The following is an 11,697-nucleotide window of genomic DNA, read 5'->3' on the forward strand; positions in this document are numbered from 1 at the left end:
TATACTATTGTATACCTCCTGTACCGTTCGTCATATACTGGTTCCCTAATTTCTTATATTCAGTTTTATACATGTACATACTATATGTGGTCAGCATCTTCCATTCAATGACCTCTAATGGAAGCGTTCCACTTTGTAGCATACTTACAGGTGTAGCAAAGTGTCCGTACAGGATGTGCTGTGATCTTGGCCCGGTGAATAGGTCATAAGGTCCTCTTTTACCCACAACGTGCTTCAAGGTTTCATCTATGGAGCATTTTAGGTTGTAGGTTCCTGGTCCCGGCACACATTCCTGAAATATGAGCAGTGCATTAGGAAAGCAATGACACACGGCCCCTCTCATCCCATAATCACTTACATTGCTGCTTGCTGAGCCACATTTAGTCGTTTCGCTGTCCATTATACCCTTGGAGCTGGCAGACTCTGAAGCCCTCTCTTCTATGAGTGTGTGGATTCCCTGCTTTGCCGTAAGTTCCAGGTCCTGGGGTACAATTCTGTGTGGAGGACAGAAACAGGAATCATGAACAAAATAGATCACATAGCAAACATTCATCTGCATGTGACATCATTCACACACTGCCAGGAAGGGGGTACAGAACTGATTCAGGTGTCTATTTATTAAGATGAGAAAAGTCCTTTCTCTGGTGTTTTCACCAAAGGGCTTTTCTGTGCTTTTATTAAATTATTAACAGATTAGCACCAGTGAAATCAGTTTGTGAGGCTTACCCCCGCCCCTATAAATCTCTATGGAGATGGCAGCTTACTGTAATTTATTCAGATTGCGTTACACTGTACCCGACAACGGGGACATGCAAAAATGGAAATACTTTGCTTCGCCAGCGTCGGGTCAAGCTACCGTGTAAAACAGAGGGGGCGCTGCCAGGGCATGCTTATATTACTGTGACCGTTCGCCGGCAGCACTAGGCTGGGAATTGGTTAATCGGTCCCATAAATGCACAGTGTGTACCTAGAACTAGCCTACAGTTTGGCTGACCCACAATGTGTAGAGGATCATTGTGCATATTCCTAGAACTCCTCTATCACTGTTTAACATGCTCTACCTTTAATTCGTCCTTGAATCGCACATCTTTAGTGTTACACAGTCCTCGCACGCTGGCAGGTTTCTTTTCCATTAGCTCCAGAAATGACTTTATGTTGTATCGACCCGGCCCCATGTTTTGCTTCTAAAGTAATCAAGCATACAAACGTTTCAGAAAATTGATTCATGTTTCCCAGAGTGTAAATTACAGCTTCACCTCACCAGCAAACGGTTCCTCTCCCATGTTTCCTTGTACAGGACATGTGGCATCACAGTCAGCCGTTCTGTTTCTTCTGCTCTTTTCCATCCAGGCGTAGATGCAACTCACTCCAGAACGAAAGGATTATAGGGATTATAGGTTCCAGGCCCTAAACGTCTTGCCTGGATTAAATCACAGTCTTTTTACAGATACAATTTATGTCCAACATTCACATTCTTACTTAAAAATAAGAAAAAACGTGAAAAATGTTTTCTTTCTCAAGAAAAACATATAGAGAAAACCAGTCTTACCCTATAAAATACAGCCCTGCAATCAACAGAGGCTTAGGTAGATGAGGGACAGAGGGGGTAAGTGGTGTCCTGTGACCTCTAAAAGGACATTATTGTTATTCGGATGTAGCCTTGAACTGTACATCTTTCATAAACTTTCTTGAATCTAAAATCAACTTCATCAACTAGATCTTATTTAATAACATGGTGCAATGAGCATGAACTGTTTCAATCCACAGCAACCAACCAGATATCACTTTACAGGACTCTAGAGACACAAATTAATTTATGTAGTTGCCATTGGCTACTGCATGTTCCCCTCCTAATATTTTATGAAATATGTTCTTTAGAGTTTCTTAGCCAGTGGTGTATCATATATGTACTCACTGTCTCTGAAGTTGCCCTCTTGCAGTAAGGTACTTGTGTGTAGGAACCAGGTTTCTTAAATTCAGGATAAACCGCAGATACATCAAATCTATGGGATAAGATAGAAAATCTAAATGTAACTATTTATGTAAAAAAATGTATTTGTTGTTCACTCATTGGTTCGTGGCTAAAAAGTGTGTAAACATTAAAGAACAGTGGGGCCTGATTCACTACGGATAACTATTGCAATCGCGGCTGCGATTACGCACACAGGTGTGCTGAAACAATATGCTAATGAATGCTATCGCAATGCCGTCGCACAGCCAACATAAAGACGCCCACTACCGCTATGTCACATCCGTAATACCTTGCAGTGCTGTGTATACATCGGGAACATCGAGTAACATCGGCCCCTCACGCACAATTACAGCAGGTATGACCTTACTCATAAATTGCTCGTTGCACGCAGTGAGTACTCAAGCTGTGTATGCCGTCGCAGTGGACAATTTATGCACGTCCATGCAACGGCGTTCAAACGGACAGGCACGCCAACGTTTCTCCAGCCACTCCTCCATCACCACCCCCAAACACCCTCCTGTCCTTCAGTCTGTGATGGCTTTGTATCGATCGCAATGCTAACTCACGTACGCGCACTGCAATGCATACGAAGTACGTACCATCGGCCGATTTGCGATCCGTAATGAATCAGGCCCAGTGACCGCAAACCATGACTGATTCTACATAAGTAACTAATTGCTTCCTGACCATATGATAGAGGTTCCCAAACTCCGCCATACAGTCCATGTTTTAAGGATATCCATGCTTGAGCACAGGTGATCTACCGTATATACTCGAGTATAAGCCGAGTTTTTCAGCACAAAAAATGTGCTGAAAAAGTACCCCCTCGGCTTATACCCGAGTCAAGTGTAGCGCTGACCGGACGGAGTTCGGTCAGCGCTACACACTGCCAAACACACAGCCGCCGGAGCCGGCTGCTGCGTGTTTGGTGTAATCAGCAGCGGCTGAGAGTCTGTCAGACTCTCAGCGGCTGCTGCTGCTCCCACTGCGGGAGCCATCTTCCGGCTCCCGCAGTGGGTGATGGGAGACAAGTCGTCATGACGACGTCTCTCCCATGAAAGCGGCCGGAGGAGCGGACAGCGGCGGGACCAGGAGCGGGATTTTCAGGTAAGTGGTTTTTTTTTTTATTCTTGTTAAGTCTCTCTCTACTGCAGGGGGGGGGGGTGGGGGAACTGTATAAATCACCGGGACTCTTGGAAATGGTTGCACCAGTTGTTTAGCAGATTAGAACTTAGATGCTGATTAAGTACCGCCGTGTGTAAAGTGGAATCCAGTTCCGACTTATATATTAAAGTAGGGTCATATGTTAATTTTTCATATACTGCAGTGTCCAAAAGTTGATTATCTAATTCCTGTTTGTACTGGAGAATATTTTGAATATTCAGGATTGAGGATGTTCATGGACACCATTGTTAATACACCGCTATTTAAGGTAAGCTTCCTTATTTGTCACACTTTTACACCCTGATGACAAGACCGCCCAGGTCTTGAAACGTTGGCGAATAAAGTCACTTTTCTTCATTTATAAAGACCGTGGAGTGCCGCCTGTAGCTGTTTTCTGACAGACATCGCATTTTTACATACATACACACATTATATATATATATATATATATATATACACTGTACAAAAAAAATAGGCAGCACTCGGAGACTGGATAAGACTCGTGAAACCCTCAGCCGAGGGACTTTTAATCAATCATAGGTCGACGTTTCGGGGTCTTGCACCCCTTCCTCAGGACAGCAGAATAACACAATTCAAACAAACAGACATATTTATATCATAACTACTCACCACTAAACAGGCGCCATGCACACCTGAGCTCCGTCCAGCAGCCGCACTTCCGGTCGCGGCAAGTCCGCAAAAACCGGAAGTGACAATTAGATATCAGGTCTAAAAAATTTGAGAGGAGAGGGTATCCGGTGGAAGAATTGATTAAGGCTAGACAAAAAGCATTGTCTGAGTAGGGAAGAGTTATTGAGAATTGATCCTAAGGACAAAAAGCTAAATCAGCCTCCATGGGTCCATGAATACGATGTTAAGAGCAAATATACCAACAAAAGAGCTAAGAAGTTATGGCCCATTATTACATCTGATCCAGAGCTAAAGTGTTTGCACAATACTAAACTATTACCTAGCTATACCAGAGGGAGAAATATCAAAGATCTGGTGGTTAAAACTGATGTGACAAATTTTTTAAAACCTATGCCTAAGCCCAATTTCTTGACACGTAAAGATGGATGTTTTAAGTGCCTAGGGTGCACGACGTGTTCATATCTTGAGACCGGGGATACCATACTCCATCCATACTCGGGGAAAAGATATAAAATTAAGTGGCCTTTGACATGTACCTCTAGATTCATCATCTATGTTATTATATGCCCATGTGGCCTATATTACATAGGCAAAACTGAATGCCAATTTAAAATCAGAATGGCTCAACATAGATCGGCAATTAGAACAGCTATCTCCACTAATGGTAGTGAACAACCGGTAGCACGCCACTTTGCGCATAACAAACACAGTATAGCGACCCTCAGATATAAGATTATTGACCATGTACCCTTGTCACTAAGGGGTGGTGATAGAGGAAGGAAACTCCTGCAATTGGAGACACAGTGGATCTGTAGATTGGATACTCTTTTTCCTCGAGGGTTAAATGACTCTTTGGGTCTTATTAATTTCTTATAAATTTGTGTAATTTTGGATGGCTTTATATGCCAATGTTGTGGATCTTCTATGACATGAATATGTTCATTAAGGATTGTATATGCATTTAAATTTGGTAGTAGTGGTGTTTTTTTGCCCACTAGATGGCTCCATTTCTCCATTATGTAGTATTGATTTTTTACTTGTCATATTGATGACAATAAGAGGCAATGTCATTAGTGGCAAAATGTTTTTTATAGTGTTACTAATGCATTTTTTATCTTTAGTTATATGTCCACGTTAGAATATGTGTATTTTATTTGAGTATTTATATGTATGTGTATTCACTTTACACTTTTTGTAAGTATCACTTTTTATACACAACAAAGTTTGTATAATCCTTTCTGTGCATGATATTTGTACGCAGATCTTATGTTTTTTACACAGTGTACATGTGCTGAGATATATACACTTTATGGATCTATTGCATTATGATAATGACTAAGTTTGTTCACGATCGCACTGTGTATGTTATTGCAGGTTGCCATGGCGCTGGGTCCCGCCCGGGTGACGTCACTTCCGGTTTTTGCGGACTTGCCGCGACCGGAAGTGCGGCTGCTGGACGGAGCTCAGGTGTGCATGGCGCCTGTTTAGTGGTGAGTAGTTATGATATAAATATGTCTGTTTGTTTGTATTGTGTTATTCTGCTGTCCTGAGGAAGGGGTGCAAGACTCCGAAAGGTCGACCTATGATTGATTAAAAGTCCCTCGGCTGAGGGTTTCACGAGTCTTATCCAGTCTCCGAGTGCTGCCTATTTTTTTGTACAGTGTGTATTGGGGGTGCTGTCCTCCTAATAAGGAAGGCACCGGAGCAAGGTGTGGGCTGTTTGTCCAAGTTACACTGCGTGAAGGAGTGCCGGAGTTGTTGCTTATATATATCTATACACACACACACACACGTATAATACGAGGGCAAATAGCACCCTGCCCTCCAGGAGGGCAAAAAGCGCCCTGCCCTCACAGCCTGCGGGTGCCGTCTTCACCCGCGGGACGCAGTGTCCCGCAGGGGGAGAAATGTGCGGTGACCCAGTCACCGCCGGAGAATAGACGCCGGGTAGCATCTATTCTCCCTCTCTGCAGCGCTTGGGGGCTGCCCGGCGTGTCCGTAAGTGCCGGGCACGCCCCCAAGTATGACGAAAAGGGGACGCGTCTTATACACACACCCCCTTTTTGGGCGCGCGCACAACGTTGCCCTCTCTAGCTCCGGCACCCTGCCTGCCGCCGGAGCTAGAGTGAACACTAGGACACTAATATATATATATATATATATATATATATATATATATATATATATATATATATACACCCACACAGGACACTATAGAATTATATATATTTCTGCTGGTGCCTACCTGGTGCTGCAGTACTGTACAATAATATTGGGCAGTTTGCTGCTGGGCGCTGGCAGCCTGGCTCAGTGCTGCATTACATCTGCTGCCTGGTCTGAAGTCTGAGGCTGACGGCGCAGGGGCTAGAGACAGAGCAAAGGCTCCGTCAGCCATTTTTTTTTTTTAACTCCATCAAGCATCCAGCTGCCTGATCGCATGGAGGGGGATCAGATATTGAAGGGCGGGCTGAGTGTGAACTGACCTGGCGTCCCGGCAGCCCAATCCACCCCCATCCACCCCCGGAATCAGTCCAGGAGGGGCGCAAACATAGCACCAGGACTCAGGGAACATTGAAGACTGGAGGCGGAGCAGCAGACTGGGCCGGCCAATGACATCGCCGGCACAGGACCCAGGCAGCTGCCGCAGCCTCTAGCATTGTGAGCCATATTCAAGTAGAGGTGTAGTTTTCACCTGTCCGACTGTTCGCTTCATTCGCCTGTTTCAGAGGCGAATTTATTCCATGCTCGTCCCCGCTTTTCGCCTAATTCAATTGCAAGACAGGCGAAAACGGAAATAGGCGACTGCGGAACAGGCGAAAAATACTGAAAGAATTGGGGAAATGAGTCTGTACCCCAGAAAAAGATATATTAACCTAGGGAATCAATATAAATGTGTACTAATAGCCCTAATAAGACTATTTTGGGTACTTAAGTTGTGTAAATTGCTTGCTATTAGCGTCTTTGTAAAAGTGGTGAAGAATGGCATAAAGCTGTATTTTTTGGTGAAATTAAGTAAACCAGTCAAATTTGGGGTGCTTGAAAAGGGTGCTAGCATGTTTTTATGTCTCTAAAGTGAACTTTTAAAAAACGTGAAAAATCCACCTGCTGCATGCACCTGCAATCCCAAAAACCCCTGACCCATACTTGGGGACCCCCAAGAAGTCTATTTCGATACTTTTAATGTTTATCCCCCCACTTTTTAAATTCTCACCCCAAAAATGACATGTCTTTTTTGGGGTGTTCTGCAAAAAAAACAGAAACAAAAACCTAAGATTTGTCCTTTGGTGGGCTGTCCCAAGGGGTCTGAGTTTTTTCACCACGTTTACACCCCAAAATAAAGATTTTGCATTTCTTTTCACCAGCTATTGATTGGAGAATCATTTTTGGAGAATTGTTTCCACTTAGGCGAAATTGTCCTGGAATTGAATTTGGCGAATTTTTTTTTAGGCAAATTTTTCACAAAAAAACAGGTGAATATGGCTTTTCGCCTCTAATTGAATTCCCCTCTATGTGTGTCTGTTTAGTTTGTCTTCTCCGCGGTTGGGTGGGAGGGAGCGGGTGTAATGGGCGCCGCCACTGGGATTCACCGGGTCTCAGCCTGCAATAGTGGCTTCTAAGAGAGGGAAGGCAATGCCCTCTCTCCAAGACAGCCTCAGCGGGCCGCCCATCAGGTCCCGACGCTCTTAGGCAGCTGCCTAAAGCTGCCTAATGGAAGCGCCGGCCCTGGAAGTGTCAGCTTATAAAACCTGCCACTACGTAAATAAAGCCCCTATAGTGCGAAGTTAGAGTTCAGCTGGAGACTATGGTGTATCCCTTCATGAGTGTTGGTGCAGTATTATATACATCAATTACCAGACCATATTTCAGTTTTTCGGTTATTCCAAAAAAATATATTTTTTAAAATGCTTTTTGTGCCCTGTTGTATGACACCTGACAGGAAGATCTCAACAGAAGGACAGCACTAGAGCATTTCATGGTAAAAAAATATTTTTCTAAGTTGGTTTAATTTCACTTTATTTTTCTATAAACATTTAGTTCTAATTTTAAGTTGCATAACATATCTGCAACTGCACGTTTAAATGTATTAACATGGGTGGGAGCTTTCATACTGCTAATCCTGCCACTAGCTAAAATACACTATAGGATTTGACGGCAGATAGGAACCACTTGGCCCATCTAGTCTGCCCATTTTATTTTGGTAAAAGAACCGTATATGATGCTTTAGAAACATAGACTCTAGGGAAATAGTGCACATTTATCAACAACATAAAAAATTATATTTCCATTTAAAATTCGATTCGCTGTTTACCAAACATGAAACTGGCATTTCACCTAAAAATTTTCAAAGTGTCTTTTCAAGGTCATCAAGGCAAATTTACATCATTATTGGTAGAGTTCAGTATAAATGGACTTTGTCATTGTGTAATGTCAAAATGCCAAACTATTGGAACAGTGTGGAGGGTCAAAGAGCCTGATTCATTACGGATTGCACAGCGAAAATATGCTAATGTTTGCAATCTCAGTGCCATCGCAGCCTAAAATAAGGATGACCACTTCTCCTTACTCACATCCATAATACTTTGCAAATCTGCATAATCATCGGTAGCAACGAGTACCATCAGACCCTCACGCACACTTGCACAAGGTAAGAATTTGCTAACCTCATCGCACGCAGTGAGATCCCAAGCTGCATATGCCATCGAAGTGGCATTTATGCACGCCACTGTAATGGCGTTCAAATGCACTGGCATGTCTGAGTTTTGCCGACCACCCCCCCAATCACCACTCCCAAACACTCACTCTGTTATAGGCCTGTGTAGTCACTGCGATCGCAGTCCGATCGCAGTGACATTTGCGCACTGCAATGCAAACGCAACAATCGGCCGTCTTCGTGCATAATCGCAGTTGCGATCAGTAACGAATCAGGCCCAAAGTGCAAATAGGGGTGTGTTTACTTAATACAGAGTATTATCCTTTATTTCTTGCGCTGCTTATACATGAATGACTTACACCAATATTGTACCGTGTAAACCTTTTTTTTATCAGGAGACATCTGGGCATTATAGAACAGTTCTCTACTTGAAAGCAACTTCTATTACTATAATTGATGCTGCTATTATTCTGGTGCCATTTCAATTATAATCTATGTGATTCCCACTGTTGTCACATTCTCATTATTGCATATATTTTGCCACATTTTGGACTCAATTACTAAACATTATTTGTCCATATTATCTATTGTAGGCATTATTATTCTTTATAAATGATTGTCTATCTCCCCTTTAAAATACCTTGGGCTCATTTCAGCCATCTACTTAACGCAGGGGTGTATCTAGGGGTCCGAGCACCCCTGGCAAAGTAAAGGACCTGCGCCCCCCCTCCCGCTCCCCTCCTTTTTATAGGAATAATTATACTTTCTAATTATAACTTAAATATTTGCAAATAAAAACAAAATTAATCAGTTTTAAAAGAACTAAAAAACTCTTTATGAAGCTATCTGGGGCTGCTATGAATAACAGGCACACAGGAAATTAACTACTGCACAAACTTCTTACCCAGTTACCCCTCCTGCTCATCCCCCTTACTACACTATGGGTGGTATTCAATTGTTATAGTGCTCCCAATCTCCCGTCTAAAGTGACAGGAGATCGCAGGGCGCTTTTCAATTGTTGCAGTTTTTCGCGCTGATCGCGCCCAAAGTGTTCAGGTTTAGCCGTGTAAAGCAGCTTCCCCCGACCAAAGTGCTGGGCGCGACCGCGAAAAGTGATGTTTGGGTGCCCAAACAGGTCACTTCGCACATTTCAGCTCGCAACCCGCTGGGGCTGCGAGGGGCGTAACAATTGAATACCGCCCTATAAGGACAAAGCTATCAGGGGCTACCCACTCCACTTACTTGGGTTGCAGATTGCTGGCAGGTCTCTGGTGGGCTGGAAGACTGCTGGGCCCTGTCACTGGTAAGCGGGCTGCTGGGCTCCCTGGCTGGTGCTGGCTGCTGGGCTCCCTGGCTGGCAGGTTGCTTGTCTAACCAGATGCAGCATGCAGACTCAGCATAGGGAAGTAGAATCCATGTGCAGGTGGAACGCATAATTCCTTTCTACTTCCCTTCCTGTGTACACACAGCACAAGTCCACTCACCACTATACAGGCAATCATTTGTCCAGTAGCCTGTCATTTAAAGTTTGTCCCACCCCCACCATTGGACCTTATCCAATCAGCGTGGGGTGTAGTGGACGGGTGACAGAGAGGACAGAGACAGAGACAACTTCAAGTACTGTATGTAATTTATGTGTTTAACACTTTGCTGCCAGCCAATTTTATGCGTTGGGGAGGAGGATTTGTGCTATAGAAGCTGCTGCCTGTGACTAAGAGCAGACGCTGCCTCTTGCCTGTCTGCTCTAAATCAGTGATCCCCGCAGCAGCAGTACACACACGATACACAGAGCAGTCAGGGAGGAGGGAGGACGGGCTTAGGCTGCTCAGCTCCAGGACAGCGTGTCCTGTCATGCTGCAGCTACATTGTTTCACATACATGATAGAAGAACTAACCAGCCAGCTGCTGTGTGTGTGTGATAGCGCTGGATGTAGATACGCCCCTGACTTAACGATACATTAAAGAAAGTTAGGCTGTAACATTATAGACCTTCTCATACACCAAGGTGTGCTGTTATGTCTCTGTTTGCTTTAGTTTCCCACTGTCCCAAAAGCATTATATTCCCGCAGCCTGTGCGTCCTGGGCTGGACATTTGTACCTGGCCTCCTGGCTGCCGAAGGGAGCTCCACTAAACTTCTTCTTCTCCGCCATACCTGCGCCTGGTCACCATAACAACGGAGACGCCTGTCTCCTTCCCTGCTACTACCGCATCACGTGATGACACTCACTAGCCAATCAGAGCACTGGCACAGTGGTGTGACGTCAGATGCCATGCAGCGTCCTGTGTGTGTTAGCGCCTGTCTCCTCATAACCTGCAGATGATGTCTCCTCCTGCCCTGGCTAGTGGCTACCTGTCAGTGCATTTTACTGTGATTGCTCTACAGAGAATATGAACTGCTTTATGTACCTTCCCACAAATACTGAGCCGGCCCTAGGCATACTAAGCAAATGCCTAGGGCGACTGAAACGCCTTGGGGCGGGGAGGCATTCCAGGGCTCTGATGCTGCCCCCACACCCTTCGCGACGCTGCCTCACCCCCTCCCCTCCCGTTGCAGCTCCGATCGGGCACTACAGTACGGTAGTCAGCCAGTCAGGTGACTGACTGTGAGCCAGGTCAGAAGAATGAGCGTCTGCATAGAAGCTCATTCTGGCTATTGGCTGCAGTAGGAGAGAAGATGGCCGCGGAGGGTATGCTGCGCATGCCCAGTCACGGCCACTCTTCCCATGTGCCTTTGCGGAGCAGAGCCATGTGTGACCTCACGGCTCTGCTCCCAGACTAACCGCCGGCACTGCACCCGCATTGCCCAGCGCCCAGCCCTTGCCCAGCAGCATTACCTGCATCAAAAAGTAAGTGTAACCTGCGTAGGCAGGCAATGTTGGCAGAGAGGGGGGCTGAGCTGTCATATATATATATATATATATATATATATATATATATATATATCTATATATATATATATATATCCCCCCAAAAAAACAACAATGTCATAGATATGTGTGTGTGTATTTATATCTATCTATATATAGATAGATATACATACACACACACAAACATATCTATGATATCTTTGTTTTTTTGGGGATATATATAGATATATATCTATAGATATTTATAATATATATATATATGTTGACAATGGATCAGCGGCACTCAGGAGTCTTTAAAAGTTAGTGAAGAAAAGGTGTCTTTATTTCGACGTTTCGGGGGTTAAGTGACCCCGTCTTTAGGAACCTGTGTGTGTTCCTGAAGACGGGGTCA

General features: G+C 44.4%; 1 long non-coding RNA gene across 2 annotated transcripts; it reads right to left on the reverse strand.

Moving 5' to 3' along the window:
• Positions 1 to 448: 448 nt before the first annotated feature.
• LOC148431272 (uncharacterized) lies at positions 449 to 1,999 on the reverse strand. 2 transcript variants are annotated; one of them, XR_015877232.1, is made up of 4 exons: positions 1,916 to 1,999; positions 1,262 to 1,420; positions 1,062 to 1,184; positions 449 to 494 (listed from the first exon to the last, which is right to left on the reverse strand). It is a non-coding gene; the product is annotated as an uncharacterized LOC148431272 (long non-coding RNA). The 2 variants fall into 2 exon arrangements; XR_015877231.1 differs by lacking the exon at positions 1,916 to 1,999 and having other exon boundaries at positions 1,262 to 1,638.
• Between the last annotated feature and the right edge of the window lie 9,698 nt (positions 2,000 to 11,697).

This window comes from Taudactylus pleione, unplaced genomic scaffold (assembly GCF_031769625.1).
Source record: "Taudactylus pleione unplaced genomic scaffold, aTauple2 ptg002536l, whole genome shotgun sequence".
In the NCBI taxonomy this organism is placed as follows: domain Eukaryota; kingdom Metazoa; phylum Chordata; class Amphibia; order Anura; family Myobatrachidae; genus Taudactylus; species Taudactylus pleione.